Here is a 15,627-nt window from a genome sequence, read left to right on the forward strand (position 1 = left end):
AACAAAGTAACATTCAGTTCAAGGGAGAAAATATATTCAAACTGGTATCTGAAACCAGATTGAGAAGCTGAACTAGACAGAAGGCTAGGGGTATAACAGGTTTGGGGGAAAGAGTTCAAGTGAACCTTCAATGAGGTTCCTTGGAAAAGGGTTAGACTGAAAGTGTCCGGTGAAATGTCAGAGTACTGAATTCCAGAAATCAATGCAAAGGGAATTTGGGGAGCTGAACCCCAAGTAAACACGGTAACATAGATCTGACTGTCCAGAGCCTGGGACTCAGGTCACTGCATTAAGATACCCTGCTCCATTCTCCACCCAGGAGGCTGCGAGGCCGAGCGGAGGCCTTCCGTGCTGCTTCTGCTGGTCCTGTGCTCAGTCAAGCCTCTTGCCCGCTGTCAGCTCCATATCCGGTCTGATGCTCAGCCAACCACAGACTCCTTCCCTCTGTCCCTCTGTGGACAACCTTTCCTGAGTTCTCCTCTCCTGGACCCCTGGCCTTCCTCTGAAAGACCTAACAGGGTGCTCCAAAAGGGTGACGGGTATCCATACAGAACCACACCGCAATGGCCGCCTCTTCTCCACTTCCAACAGCACCTCTCAGGAGTCGTTTAGAGGTGCAAGCCTTCGTCACCTCACTTCTGAAACTCTACCCCCCTTCTCAGAGTCATTCTCTACCACCACCAGCTGCCCAGGAGGCCTGAGGCTGCCTTTAACCTGGAACTTCCTAAGAAAGGGGGGAAAAGGAAAGAAAAGGCTTTTTTTTTTTTTTTTTTTTTTTTTTTTACTGCAACAGCCTATTAAGTATAAACCAGTCTGTATTTGTGTGTTACTTTAAAAACGATTTCAATAAATTTATTAGCTAAGCCACGTCTGCACAAAACTTTCCATGAAGATGCTCTTATTTCATGTTAAAGATCTCAAATCCTACGATGGAACAGCGTCTAATTATGCAGCACAGAGAAATCAAAATAAACTCATTTTAGAAAAGCTTTATAACTGGCTCATTTCTTACTAGTAGCCCCAATGCTCAAATAAGCCAGGATAAATCTTTTTTTGATGAAAAAGAGTTGGTGGCTACGACACATGCTCCAGTACTCAGACCTGCCTAATTCAACTCTAATAAACTTCACTGCTGAGCAGGAGTCATCCAAGAGATGTAATTGATGGCCTTTGAAAAAATTCTTCTTGGTTGTGAGAATTATTTATAGCTTTGGCTCTTTTTGTAAAGATAGAAACTTTCCCCTCTTTTGAAATCTTTCTAACATGAAAGGCATTTGGGAACTGAAAATAAAAATCTTTCTTTCACAAACTATGAATAACTAGGTGGACTGAGTTAATTACATAATCAAGTTACTTTTCTCTGCTCTTAAATTTTAAATATTTAAGTCTGCATTGACATAACTACATTTCCTCTGCTTTAAAAATGTTTTCAAAATTCAAATTGAGTATATATTTTATTTAAAATGATGAACAGATAATTAGAAAGCTTACTGTGTAAGTTAAAATTTTATTTTTAGATGATGGCTATTTCTTCCTTATTAGAGCCTCGTAAAAGATTGTCTGGTTACTCTAATGAACCATAGATTACAGAATCAAGATGAGAAATTCTGGGCATCCTCTCACCACTGCTTACACCTGCTCTGTCATACCCCCACCCAGAGATTTCCCGGCATTTGTTTAAATATCTTTTGTGACAAAGGAGCTCACTATCTCTGAAGTAGTTTGTTCCCACCTTGGGCAGTTCAATGAAAAGTTCTTCCTTATAATGAGCCCCAAATCTATCTGCTGTTAATTTCTGCCCACTTATCCTGGCTGTGTTCCTTAAGACCACACAGAACAAGGCTAATCCTGTTTGTGTAATGGGCAGAAACACGGGCTGGGACCTGTCTTAGAGGCTGGTCTCTCTATCACTGAAGTGTCAGTGGCACGTCCTCATTGTTCCTTGAGCCTCAGTTTCACTGGCGTAAAGTAAGGACAATAACAATACTTACCTCACTGTGTCGCTGTGAGGACTAAATGAGAGAATGAATCAACAGCAGTGTAGTGCTAGCACACTAGGAAATGCTCAGGTGGCATGAAGAATGCCACTCATGACCCCAGAATACTTCTCTCCTCCAGGCCCAACTCCCTCTGCTCTTCCAACTGTTTCTTGTATATAAAAAGGATTCAAGTTCATCATCATCCTAGGTCTTCTTGGCCTGCATCTTTTAAAGTCTACCCAGTTACTGCAAACATATCAATGTAATGGTCTAAGAGATCAGGTTGATAAGATTTTTGTTATATTAAGAGAACAGGTGGAGGGAAATTAGTGACTTCCGTGTTTTAGTTTATAATTCCTTTAGTTTATGAATCCATTCTTCCCTGAATTCTGGGATCACTCCCACCCCCTGCTCTTTTCAATGCTACTCACCACCAAACAGCCTCTGATCCCTGTCTCCTTTCATGGGATCTATCTTTGCCGGACTCCTCCCCTTCCCCCTCATCCCTTCCCTCCTGCCTCTCAGATCTGTGTCTATTAATATACACTGTAAGGCGGGACAACTCTTTTGAGGTCAGATTCTTCCCTCATGCCAAATACAGTGGTGAGAGGTGCCTTCACCAGCTCAGAGGCGAGAGAGCCAACAAACGGAGAAACCCTTTCACCGTAACATTAGAGACTATCACTCCCGTTATCACTGGGGCGGGTTACAGGAGAGACAGAATCCAAGGGACAGATGAGCATGTTGTATGAAGGCACAGGTTTGCAGACACTGCTTCGCTTCACATTCATCTTGTAGTAAATACCTCCTCATCTGCTTTAGTAACAAAGGAGTTTGGGCTATTTGTGGAATGACAAAACACAATCTCACCCCCGCCAGGCTCAGCACACTGCGATTAATTTAATCTGCTTCCCCGCTCTCCCAGACTGCTCTGCGGCCTGCTTGGGGAAAAGCAGCTTAATAGGGAAACTTGCAGAAACCTGCCCTGCTGGCCCGGAGGCCAGATAAAAGACCGAGACAAAGCAATACTCTACCGTTTGGAATGTGTCCTTTCTCAATTCTCTGGATCAGTCCTAGGCTGCAAGGGATGCCTGGGATTCCCAGGGATCTCAAATACCTTTGTACAGAGTTAGGCACCTGAAACCTGAAAGGGGAAGGTCAGGACACCATGAGTCCAGGAGGCTGTGGGAGTAAAGCCAAGCATCTGTGGTGCTGGTGCTGGGGGAAGGTAGAATCTAGCCGTTAATTGAAGCTGACCGTAAGGGCCAAGTATTCAGACCAGAATGAAGAGAACAGTATGTCTGGGGCAGTCGTTACATAATGTCTCAACCTTTCGGGTGGCTCTCAATTCTGGTCTCACTCAGGCTCTGGCAGAAATAGCCCTAATAGGGGCGGGATAATGTGGGAAGGACCACAATGGCCTTGTCTGTGAAATGATCTGCTTCGGGGTTGGTCCCCTTCACTAGGCAGAGCACGTTTCTTTAGGCAGGGGCTATATCTTAGTCACCTCTGTATCTCCAGAGGCTAATGCAATGTCCACTATATGACAGACCCTTAATGTCTGTTAAACTGGAATATATGAAACCATGGTTTCAACAGGTCTCCCTAGTCTCAAAATAAGCAACTTGCCAGCAACTGAGATTTGTAAAATTACTTCTAAGGCTATAATGATTTGAGAGCAGCTAGGCTGGTGCCTGTCTATAAGAGTGGCATTTCTGGGTACCTGGCTATAAAGAAGCCTAAGAGCTATTCCTTGGCCCACTTCTTTCTGTTAAGGCAGGGAAACATTTACGCCAGCTCCAGGCACTTGGAAAGGCACAATGACCTCTAGGGGCAGAGGCCAGGAGTTGCCTATGGAAATGGGCAGGCCCAAAGGATCACTGGTAGATGTCCAGAGAGGCTGAGCTCTCCTGCCCTCTGCAGAGAGAGGTCCTGCTGGCCCAAGCTATGCAAAACTTGGACCACTTCAGAACCAGTTCTGACGTTGTTTACATGCACAGATAAGACATCATCATCATCAGTTATTCCGGAATACATTTAGTACTAATATCCACTGTGGCTATTGCACATGGCCTGGCTGCTCATTCTAGTTGCCGCGAAGACCTGACTCCAGAGGAAATGGGGGGCAAGCACAGCTTCTCCTTCCACCCCCTCAGCTGGACCAACACGTTCCCTCCTTTCTCTAGACAACAGGAGAGAGTATTTTACTCAACAAGGCTTCTAACTAGCCTTGCTTGGCTATAGCAGGAGTAAGCCAGAGCTAATGGAGTTAAAAGAATTCAAGGAAGCAGAGTAGGTGATAAATAACATGGGTCATTTGCCTGCAGCAAATTCTGCTGGGCAAATGGGAAAACAAGGCCACCTGTACCACACAGAGCGTCCTCTCCAGGCCCCTTCCTGGCTCTAAAGTCCTGCTCACTATGCCCAGCTTAGCAGGCCAGACACGAGGCCTGGAGGGTGACAGCAGGATTCCTGAAGGACTGCACTCTGGGGAGAGCCTGAGTGGAGCACCTGCAAAGGGACCCCAGGGAAACCACACCCCTGGGGCAGAGAGCAGCTGATGCAGTGCCTGGTCTGAGCAGAGGGCAGAACCACAGCGCAGGAAGCCCAGGGTACACGGCACAGTCCTTGTGGAGAGGTCTGTGGGCCACCCGTTAGGATTTTAGTTATATTTGGGCCCCTAAAAAAATTAGTGTCACTGCAAGTGAGGGAGGTAAGCTATTTCCTATCTCATCTGTTGGCGTTCCTTTCCCCCTCCCCAGTCCTCCCCTGCCCCCCAGGGGAAGGGTAGGAAAATGAAGTGGGGGGTAGTATGAGGGGAAGAGGGAGGGAGGAGTGGGGCTCTATCCTGGGATCCTGACAGAGCCCATCAATTAAAGAGATTGATTTGGTTAACAACCTTCTTTAAAATGCAAATATACACCTGCGGTCATTCACACCTCACTGTGAACCACTTAGATAAGCAGATAGCTTTCTTCCCAGAGTAGGGACAGAAGGTTCAGTGGGAGGCGTGGGGGTGGAGAGTGATCATTTTGGATCCTGGGTGTGAGATCACAGGTGATTAGAGTTAGAAGGGCCTCGTATAACATCTTCATTTTCCAGAGGAGGAAAAGTGCGCACAGTTAACTGTGCATTTTAGAATCAAAGAGGAACAGATGCAATTTGTTCGGAAGGCAATATCTTCTAAACACACAGAAGGAGCTCTCAGTGGTGGGAAAACTGTAGGACCCTAGGTACCAGAAGGCAGAAAGAACCAAGGCCAAATGTTTGTTAGTTTTTCAATCCTGCTAAGGACCAAGCTGTCAGACATCCAAGATGTCCCTGCCCTGAGGATACACAGCAGGCTCTCACACACATGCCACCCACATTCTGCTCCTCAGGGCACCTTCCTGGCTCTGCAAACAAGAGCAGCCCGATCTGAAGCACCTCTCCCAGAGGGAAGTGACGGCTGTGGCAGGAGGATCCCTTTGGGGAAGTTTACTGAGCAAAGGGGTGAGCTGGCCGGCAGAACGAACGGGAGGCCGAGCCAGGCGGCCCCAGACCTGCCCTCGGTGTCACTGCACAATGATCTCGTGAGTCGGGGTGAAGAGGACTGGAGAGCAGACATGCTTCTCGGATCTTAAGCATCTGGGCTGAGTGACTCTGGCTGAGGCATCTGTTAGGGAGGGCTCCTCCTCCTCACTGGCAGCCATTACCATACAGCTGACTTTCATGCTGTCTCTTAGGACACGGGCAAAGAGAGCAGCCCTTCTCACTCACCCACAATCCCCAGCTAAAGTGTACATAAGCTGAATTGTAAACAGCTGAATGTTTTCCAAGCTGCCACCCCCAGCTATGAAGGAATCAATGGGGCGAACAGCCACCTTCCCCCATGTGGTTCAGGACAACAGAACCAGAGCCGTGGGGGATTTCCAAACAGCTGCAGGAACTGCTTCCCAGTCAGGCGGGTGCTGCAACTCTACAGCTAGGTCACACTCAGCAGCAGCATCTGCAGGACCACAGGGGGACGTCCAATAGGACAGGAATAACAGCTACCTCTGACTGAGGCGTCAGTCAGGCAGGGGTTTTCAAAGAGTCCTGCTTAAATGGGGACGGTTCTGTGCATCCCATGCCGAGGCGCAGGCCCCACATATTCTCCTGTCACAGTGCTCTAGCAGACACTACGGTTTCAAAGGAGAATGCAACCAACGGGAGAGGCATCACCATGGCAGGAGATGAAAGGAGAGGGGCACAGGGGAAGGAACACTGGATTTGGTCAGACTTGGGTTCACAGTCTGGGTCCATCGTGGATCACCTGTGCAGCTTCAAGCATTGGTACCTGCTCTGAGCCTCCGTTTTCCCATCTATAAAAATGAGGATCACTGCCTGTCTTGCAAGGTTACAGCAAATATTTGAGTATAAGAAAAACCCTGGCTCTGATTACATTTAGAAGCTGGGCTACATGGAAGTTAAGACTTGGGGATCACAAAGACTCTAGGCTTAAATCATAGTTTGTAATCCTGGACAAGTTACTCAAGGCCTCAGTTTCCTTATCTACAAAATGGGGTGTAATCTCTGTCTCATGTGGCTTCCATGAGGATTAAGATAATGCAGGTACAACACAGTGGAATTGACCTGACTTGGCCATAGAAGGGTTACATCATTAAGATCTGAGAAATTAGGAAACCAGCCTCTTATAGCTAAAGGTAAAATCATGGGAGATGAATTTATAACAGTTTACCCTCCAGAAAAATATATATCTAGGAATGCTTAGTAAATTCCCTAATTATTTTCAGGGTGACAACAAGAAAAGGCAATGATGCCTTATTTATTTATTTGGTTACCAGCTTAGGATCATTTAGATAAATGGCTGAAGGACTGGGGGCGGGGGAGGAGGGAAGGAGAATACTAAGCCTCAGTTGTCTTATCTATATAATGGGCTGGATAATACCTTGCAAATCAATCCTCCTGGTAATTTCAGTTCTTGGAAAACATCCCCGAGCTTCCTTCCTGTAACCATTGTTTAGGCTTTCCCTCACCCTACTTTGCTACAAATCAACTGACAGAACAAATTAATACTGATTACTGGAGTCCTGGAAATGTGGACTTAATTCATTTTAAAAGTATTTGATTCACATTCATGTTATTAATTTAAAGTGGCATTTGCTTTAATTGTTTAAAAATGTCTTAATATAGCTGGTGTGGACTTAGACCATGTATGATGGTTTCAAATATGCTAAAGATATCACTAACTAGGGATAATTATATAGTACTTGAGACATAATAGCCATGCAACTAAAACTTTAAAAATAACTCAAAGCAGTCACGAACTCTCACTTTCTTGCCAACAGTCTCAATACTCAGCATTGGGTCTGGTCCTCCTAACATCCTGGAGAAGAGCTGACATCTAAAACACATCTTTTCTTAAGAGGAGGTATAATAACTTTTACTGTGAAGAAAGTCATTCAAGAAACAGATACTTGCTTTAAAGAAAATCCTAACAGCAACGGGGACTCTTTTCAACATGTGGATTCCTCTTAGAGCACTGGCGATGCCTGTTTAATAGCAATCATTTCTTTAGCAGATGTAGAAAGAATGTCCTCTTCTTTTGGACTTATCTAAACTAAAAAAAAATCATCTGGAGACTCAAAGAGTAGGAAAGCAATCCTTTTCCACTAACCATAAATAATTTGGAAGGGGAAGAAAAAAATATTAAGTTTACCATGCTGGCTAAGATGGTCTTACACTGAATCACAGAGCAACAATTTATTATTTAAAGTAATGCTATGTTTCTTACTCTACTTTTAATCTTCAAAACCTAACCATTTTAAATTGCATAATTATTGATTAACTATAAAACAGCCCATTTCTTGACCATGTCAATTACATTCTACTTTTATTATTGATGGGGAAAGTGTCCAGAATCTGTAAGACTTCTGTCTTGGATAAACAAATGGTTGATTATTTTCCTATCTATTCGCAAAATGTCAGGAAATTGAATTAAAGATGATCTGTGTCTGAATATTTTTACATATCAAGTCAGTGATCTAATGTAGCTAGTAATTCAAACTGAAATTTAAAAATAAGTCAATGCTTAAAATGAAACCTGCACCTATTTAAGTTGTGAATAAATAGTTATTTTTAAAAAGCACTCTTTTAAACAGAAAACATATTCAGTCATTTAAACTGGGGACTCACATTGTAGTTTAAACCATGCCATGAAAAAATATTTAAAACATAAATCTACATATGTTCAGATCTCTGCCTTGAGGGGCAGTCCAGCTTTGATATCACCATCAAACAAGTTGCTAAATCACTGTGGAGTCATTTCTGTTACTGGCACAAAGGACTCACCAGAGTGGATTGCATAAGCAGCCAGCCCTCACCCTGCACTTCCATGGGGGCGGAAAACACAAAAGCATCTCTCTACAACCACTTTTGTGAGCTCCCTCCTGACCACAGAAAATCATCTTCATTTCCCAGTTGTAAAATGGCATAAAAGGAATAAAAGAGAAACTATCATTTATGAAGACTCACTTCCCTACTCTCATCTCAGTAGATGTATATTTTTGGAAGAGAATCTTTTAGTGGGTGGGACCAAATCTGTCTGGAGATTAAGTGGCATTGAACAGCTGGGAGAACTTTAATATAAACTTGGACTAACTCAAGAAGAGAGGGGAAGTACCTCTTGGTAAATAGCATATTAACACAGAACAGTGTTACCAGAACTGGAACCACCATCCTTTTCCCGTGTTTTGTTATTACTTTATTTTGGCTTACTGCTCCATGCTATCTGTAAGTGAAAGACTTTCATAGGAAGTGGGTGAACTTTATTCAGCAAATGGTTACCGAATGACTAGCATGAGGTCCACAGACCAAAGAAGGGCAAAGGCTTAGAGGAAGAGTCTAAGGCAGGCATACATTCACAAAGGGAAAAAGATTAAAAAACATCCATGAACTCTTGATTCCGAGATAGTCACTGGTTTTTGTTTTTCTTAAATAAGAAATCCCAGGGAGGGGGGCAAGCTGTGTGAGAGCATGCAAGACCAGAGGCAAGAACAGTCCAATTTTGTAAGATGACTTATCTATTTATTCCTCTTCTCTTAGTCTGTTCTCCCTCGGAAAAATCAGAACCAAGGGATCCAAAGTATCTGAGACAGGAAATGAGTAAGGCAGGAAAAAGGATGTGGTCTGAAAAAGAGTGGATTCTGGGGCTGAGCCAGAGCCAGTAGCAGGCACAGGGTCACAGATGGGGGAAGGGGTTTTGGTGGCAGGAAGAGAAGTCTCAGGGTCAACTGGCTCAGACTAGAAAGCCAGCGACAGAGGAGGTCCGTCTGGAGAAGCACTAAAAACATCTTCCTAAAAAGTTATCCACCACTGAGATGCAGAGACAAGATGGCTGAAGAGACCTACATCCAGGAGAATCACTACTGGGACAGTTTCCTTTTCTCTTTACTTTAAAGAAAGTGGAATAATATACATTGAGTGCACTTAACACGGTAAATTAGAAATTAAGCCAGGACCTAGAAGAGAAGTGGAAAGGTCTGGTAGATGAGTACATGATGAATTACCAATGTTCATTTAGCATCTATGTGCCACATTCAGTAAAACAATAGCTTAAAACAAGAAAAATAAAGAAGAGGGTGAGACCAGGAGAGATTGCTCATGAAAATGCAGTCGGACGCCCCGGGCTGCCCCTGGCCCAGTGGCTCAGTTGGCAAGAACTTCGTCCCTACACCCAAAGGTGGCGGGGTCAACTTCCTTTCAGGGAAATGTGCCTGGGTTGCAAGTTTAATCCCCAGTTGGAGCGGATACAGGAGGCAGCAGATCAATGCTCCTCTCTCAAATGTCTCCTCTCTCTCAAAATCAATGAAAACATATCCTCAGGTGAGGATTAAAAAAAAATGCAGTTGGATAACTGAGAAACCAACTCAAGAACAACAGAAAAGTGGGCGAAGAAACTGTCTACTTTCTCAAGACTAAGGCTAGAAAAAAAAGGTATCTGTTTCCCCAGTGTGCACGGGAAGAGATCTTGGGTGGGCTGAGAGGCAGAGACCATGTGATTAAAAGTGCCTGGAAAGGGCAGGTGCCAAAAGAGCACCACTACCCATCTGCTGGACCCTCTGTGAAACAAGCCAGCCCTTGTGCATGAGCCAAACCAGAAGCTCTGCTCCCGCCTTGCAGGGACTGGAACTTAGGTACAGAAACAGGGGAAAACAAGTTTATCAGCTGACTCAAAAGTGTGGGCATTTCCAAATACAGATCCAGATGTTGGGGCTGTGTGGAGAAATCACTTTTACATTTTCCTCAGTGCCTAGCAAGTGCTTTCTTTATATGAAGAAGCCTAACAGAGGTCTTTTAAATGTAACTGAATGAAACCAAAACTACTTAAGAAACTTGTGCAGGCAGGTTTCTTAAGACTCAAGATAGAATCTCTTGCCCTACAACCAATACAGTAAGTTATTTCTATTCTAGAATCAAATGACATAAAGCCCTACATCCCTCATGACTTAAACCTGAGCCTTAATCAGTGGACACTGCCAGATGTATAAAAGCTTCCCTGTACTGGTATAAAAGATGGGGAGGGGGCAGAAATAAAGGAGAAAGAAGGCATTCCCTTTCCTCATTAGCCTGTAGTATTCAGGCCCCCCTAGAAATCCTGGCAGTTCCAACATTTGGGTTGACTCAGAAGGGGAAGAAAAATCCCAGGTGAATGATAATTGGATTACCGTTATGCCCCAGAGCCAAAAGGCTGGAAAAGGCCAGGACAGCAGGGTAGATACAGCTAAAGTGACTATTTTCTAAATCAAAATCGAGACACCCGGGCTGACAGACAATAGATTGAATATTTTACATTGGGGCTGTCCTAGAAAAATCGAGGGCATAGGGTGGATTTAGGTCGGTAGCTTATTTCACTACAAGGATCCTCTGGGCCCAATATGCTAATAGGAGGGGATTAAAAATCTAGGATGGGAGATATGGGAGGAGAAAGCTGTCACTGGTAAAGCAGGAAAAAGAATGTGTGTCTGAAGACAGCACAGGAAGAAGGTAAACATTCTAAGTATGGAGCAGGAAGGAAAGGAAAGTTGATCAGAACTGAAAGCATGTCAGTCGCGTCAGTGAAATCGGTCCAGGTATCAAAGGCGGGGCGGGGAGGGGGCGGGGGGGGGGGGAATGGGGGGCGGCACAGACGGATATAAGTTCAGATTGTAGCTTCACCATTCGTTTGCAACCTGACCTTGGGCTAATTATTTCCTCTGTGCACTTCAATTTAAATAGTGAATCTCACAAATCCCGATGTAAAGGATCAACAATATTAGTTAGAACACCATCATTTGGTCTGAGGAGAGAAAATGCTCTTCTAAAAATGGGAGAGGACAGACACAGAACAGCTTGTCCCTTTCCATCCAATTAAAAACTGAACTAGATTAAAAACAAAACTCTCCGGCGAAGCCTCAGGCCCTCCAAGACAGAAGTCCCCGGTCGATGGAGCCCAGCAGCCTTGCCCCTGAAAAGGGACGTCCATCCCCCGCAACTCGCCGTCCCGGGAGGGCGGGGGCGGGGTGTGCGGGGGCTCGGGGTAGGGACGGGACACACGGAAGCGTGGGGCTCGCCCGGCTGACACCGAGGCTTCCGGGGGAGTGCGGGACAGGCGGGGTCCCCGACGAGGGAAGGAGGCGCAGGACACCACTCAGGCGCCGAGAGGGCGAGAGCCGCGGGCTGGCACGGCCTGGCAGCCGAGTAGGCCCGGGCCGGGAGTGGCACCGGAGGGCGGTGCCCGGTTTCCAGCGCGAGGAGCGCGGGCCGCGGACCCCTCCTGGCAAGACCCCCTCCCCCGCACGGGCACTGACCTGTCCAGGGCCCGGCTGGGCCTGGCCGGGCGGGGCCTACGCAGCCCCTCGGCCGGGCGCCGCCTCGCGCGGAGTCCCGGGCCCGGGCGGGCCGCCTCCTCTCCGCCGGGAGCCTCCGAGCCGGGGCCCGGGGCTGCCGCGGCGCATCCGACCGCACCGGCCGGGCCGGCGACAACAAAGGGCGGCGGGGGGCGCGAGGCCGGGGCGGGGGCGCGGGCAACGGCTGGATTGCGCGCGCGCGGCGGGCGCTCGAGGGCTGCAGCCGCCGTGGAGACAATGCGGCGCGTCCCGGCTGGGCTCCCGCGGCCGCCTCCGCCGGGGGCGGAGTGAGGCGCGGGGCGGGGCCTGGGCCGCGCGGGGCGGGGCGGGGCCTGGGCCGCGCGGGGCGGGGCGGGGCCTCCGGGAGGCGGGGCCCCGGCGCGGAAGCCGGGCCGCGCGCTTCCTTTGTGCGGTCGCCCCGCCCCGCCCCGCGCGCTCCAGGAGCCGCAGCGAGCCCCGCGGCGGTTAGGGACCTGGGCTTTCGGTGCGGGGAGGCCAGCGGCGCCCCGAGGACGTCTGCCCTCGCCGGGCCGCAAGTCCCCAGCGGCGCGGTGGCCTGGCCTCCCGCCTGGGCCAATGCGGAGGCAATAATAGTAACTGCAGGCAATGCCTGCTCGGTGTGTGCCCAGCTCTGCGTGTTCGCAACGGCCCCACAGGGGTCATGATCCTCCCCACGGGGACTGCGGATCAGAGAGGTTAAGTAATGACCGAAGCGACCCGGCTACACCTCCATAAACGGGAATAATGCGACTGTTAGGCTTACAGCGGAGGTTAACTGAGGACATTTACACAAAGTGCCAGCAGTGCCTGGCACACAGTTGGAGCCCAATAAAGGTTACTTTCTCTTCCTAAACCACACTGCTTTAAACGGAATGGTCCTGGCGAAGTACATTCATTCAGTAGATATGCTAGGAGCTGTGGGGGATACAAAAGCCATAAGTGAGTCACAGGTTCACTCCCCGCTTCCAGCTTTGTGCTGAGTAGACAACACGAACCTCTCCATGATTGCTCGCTCACTAGTCCCAACATTTTCCCATTGTCTTGACTTTTTATTTATTTATTTTTTGCATTCATATTCTCTCTCTTTTCCCATTAGGTCTCCCTCGTCCCTTTGTCTTTGTTTCCACGTTTTACTATTATTTTCTGTTTCTTGATTGTTTGCTTCACTCCCTTTCTCTTTTCCCCATTCCCTTTCCCCTCTAGTATTTTTCAAATTTCCAAAGCCTTTTTTCATTAATATTCACATTTCTGCCTTTACATTTCTTGGACATATATTTTGTTTTATAAAAGAAGGTAACATAGGATCAAATACACAACTTCTCTCTATTCTCCAAACATGCCCACATCTTCCTGACTCCCTACCTCTACTTCCACAACTCCCTCCTGGAATGCCCTTTCCCCAACTCTGAATGTCCAGGTCCTACCTATCCTTCAAGGTCAAGACTCAAGAACTGGCCAACAAACTTCTGTAAGGGACCAGATAGTAAATATTTTAGACTTTACAGGACATACGGTTTCTGTGGCAACTACTCAGCTCTGCTGTTGTAGCAGGAAAGCAACCATAGATAATATGTCCATGAATACAGGTGGCTGTGCTCCAATAAAACTTCATTTATGAACCCTGAAATTTGGATTTTTTATAATTTTCATGTAGCATGAAGACTATTCTTTTTATTCTTAAACATCTTAAAATGTAAAAACCATCAATAACTTCTGGGCTGTACAAAAAACAGTGATGTGCTGGGTCTGAGTGGCTCAGTTGGTTGAGCATCATCCTGTGCACCCAAAGGTTGCCGGTTCGATTCCCAGGAACATACTCAGGTTGTGGGTTCAATCCCTGCTCAGAGCATGTACAGAAAGCAACCAACTGATGTTTCTCACATTGATGTCTCTCTCTCTCTCTTTCTCTCTCTCTCTCTCTCTCTCTCTCCCTAACCCCCCTTCCACTCTCTCTAAAAATCAATGGGAAAATATCCTCGGGAAAGGATTAAACACACACACAACCAAAACAAATAATAATAATAAAAAAAAACCAAGCTAGTGATGTGATGGATTTGGCCCTTGGGATACAGTTTGCTAACCCCTACTCTAGAACAATGCTATTTCTCTGCAGTCTATCCTGATAATTTGTACTTGATAGTAACTTTTCCCTCTTATATAGCACTTGCCTATAATCCTTCTATAGCATTTATCACATTTTAGTTTTTATTGTATCTGTCCCCCCTCCCCCCCCGTGCATTTATCATCTTTCCCAGCAGAACTGAAGCTCCTTGAAGGTAGGGTACAGATCTTTTTACTCTATGTATTACCTCTCATCCCACAGTGCTTTGCACAGAGCAGGCATTCAGATACATACAGGATGGTTATACAGTTAAGTGCTGGGTGGCTGACCATTGTTTCCACTGTGCAAAGCTTACTTCTCTCCTTAGATAGTCCTTTTGGGGCAGGATGCCTGTTATGTGTATATCATCTTGATTAGATTACAGAAAGAAATTTTTTGAGGGCTTTGTAAACAAGGTGGAGAAAGGTAGGCAAATGTCAGTTCATTTAGGGGTTATCGGATAACAAATACTTGAACAAAGAATGTTGATTATCACCAACCTGTAGACAGGGCATGTGTCCTCATTTGGGTCCTATTCAACATTTCTATCAGCAAATTGGTTAAAGACAAAGAAAACATGCTATATAATTGATAGATGGCAAAGTTAGCAGAGGCATTATATAATGAATAACAAAATTCAGATATGAAACATTTCTGCCCCACCATATATTCTTTCTGTGCCTCGGTTTTCTTATCTTTAAAATGGGAGTGATAAAAGTTTCTGCTTCAGAGGGTTATTGTCAGGATTAAATGAGGAAATACATGTAAACTCTGACAGAGAGGGCCCAGTAAATGTTAGCTATTAACTATTACCATTTTCTTACTAGGCTGGAACCCTGGGCTAAATTCACAAGATATTTAACACATGTCATTAACTAGACATTGGCACAAAATATAAATTGTATGTGTTTGGGGCTGGGGAGACCTGGGGTGAGAGCAGTCCATGTAAAAAGAAACCTCAAAAACAAAAGCAGACACAAAAGCTGACCCAACCCTCAGGAATTCAGGTGACACAATGCTCTGTCGCCCAACAGTGTCATCCCGCTGGGTTGGAGCAGTTGATGTGGGGCCCTGGGTGCAACTTCCTGATGAAGGAAGGTGACACTGGAGCCAGAGTCATGGTGCTTTCATAGCTGTGTGACCTGAAGCCTCTTCAAGCTTTTTGTTTTCTCCTCGAAATACTGGGGTCATAACATTTCTTTCTCGGCCTTATTATCATGGGTAAAGGAAAACTTAGAACAGTACTTGGCACATAGTAGGTGTTCAATAAATTTCAGTTCCTCCCTACCATACCACGCAGATCTGGAAAACAGTCCTGCCTGCCCCTTGAAGGGCTAATACAGCAATCGAAGTCCCAACTTACTGTGACTTGTGGCTTTTATATTTGGAATTAAGGTGCTTAATTTTGTGGATCACACTTGAAGGGAATTAATGAAAAGGTGGAAAGTGCCTAGACAAGAATAACCAGAACAGTGGGAATATAGGAGTTTTTGACGTGTAATAGGTAAAAAAAAAAGTCTCAGCCTTTAGACTGGATATTCATATTCATATTCATACTCTCTCTCTCTCTCTCTCTCTCTCTCTCTCTCTCTCATTAATCCTCACCAGAGGAGATTTTTTTCCCATTGCTTTTCAGAGAGTGGAAAAGAGGGAGGGAGGGGAGAGACAGAGGAGAGAG

The 15,627-nt window shown here is 46.1% G+C and overlaps 1 protein-coding gene across 6 annotated transcripts in view; it reads right to left on the bottom strand.

Annotated features, from left to right (window-relative positions):
- Positions 1-15,627, bottom strand: part of PHC2 (polyhomeotic homolog 2) — a 48,911-nt gene that overhangs the window by 10,799 nt on the left and 22,485 nt on the right. The window contains exon 1 of one of the 6 annotated variants that reach the window (XM_070404682.1): positions 11,810-12,052. The exons of the other annotated variants lie outside the window; for them this stretch is intronic. The gene's annotated coding sequence lies outside the window, so the exon portion shown is untranslated. Of the gene's footprint in view, positions 1-11,809; positions 12,053-15,627 lie in introns of those variants that run through there. 6 annotated transcript variants of the gene reach the window in all.

Source organism: Myotis yumanensis, unplaced genomic scaffold (assembly GCF_028538775.1).
Source record: "Myotis yumanensis isolate MYYU_CA2020_CCGP unplaced genomic scaffold, mMyoYum1.0.hap1 SCAF_2, whole genome shotgun sequence".
In the NCBI taxonomy this organism is placed as follows: Eukaryota; Metazoa; Chordata; class Mammalia; order Chiroptera; family Vespertilionidae; genus Myotis; species Myotis yumanensis.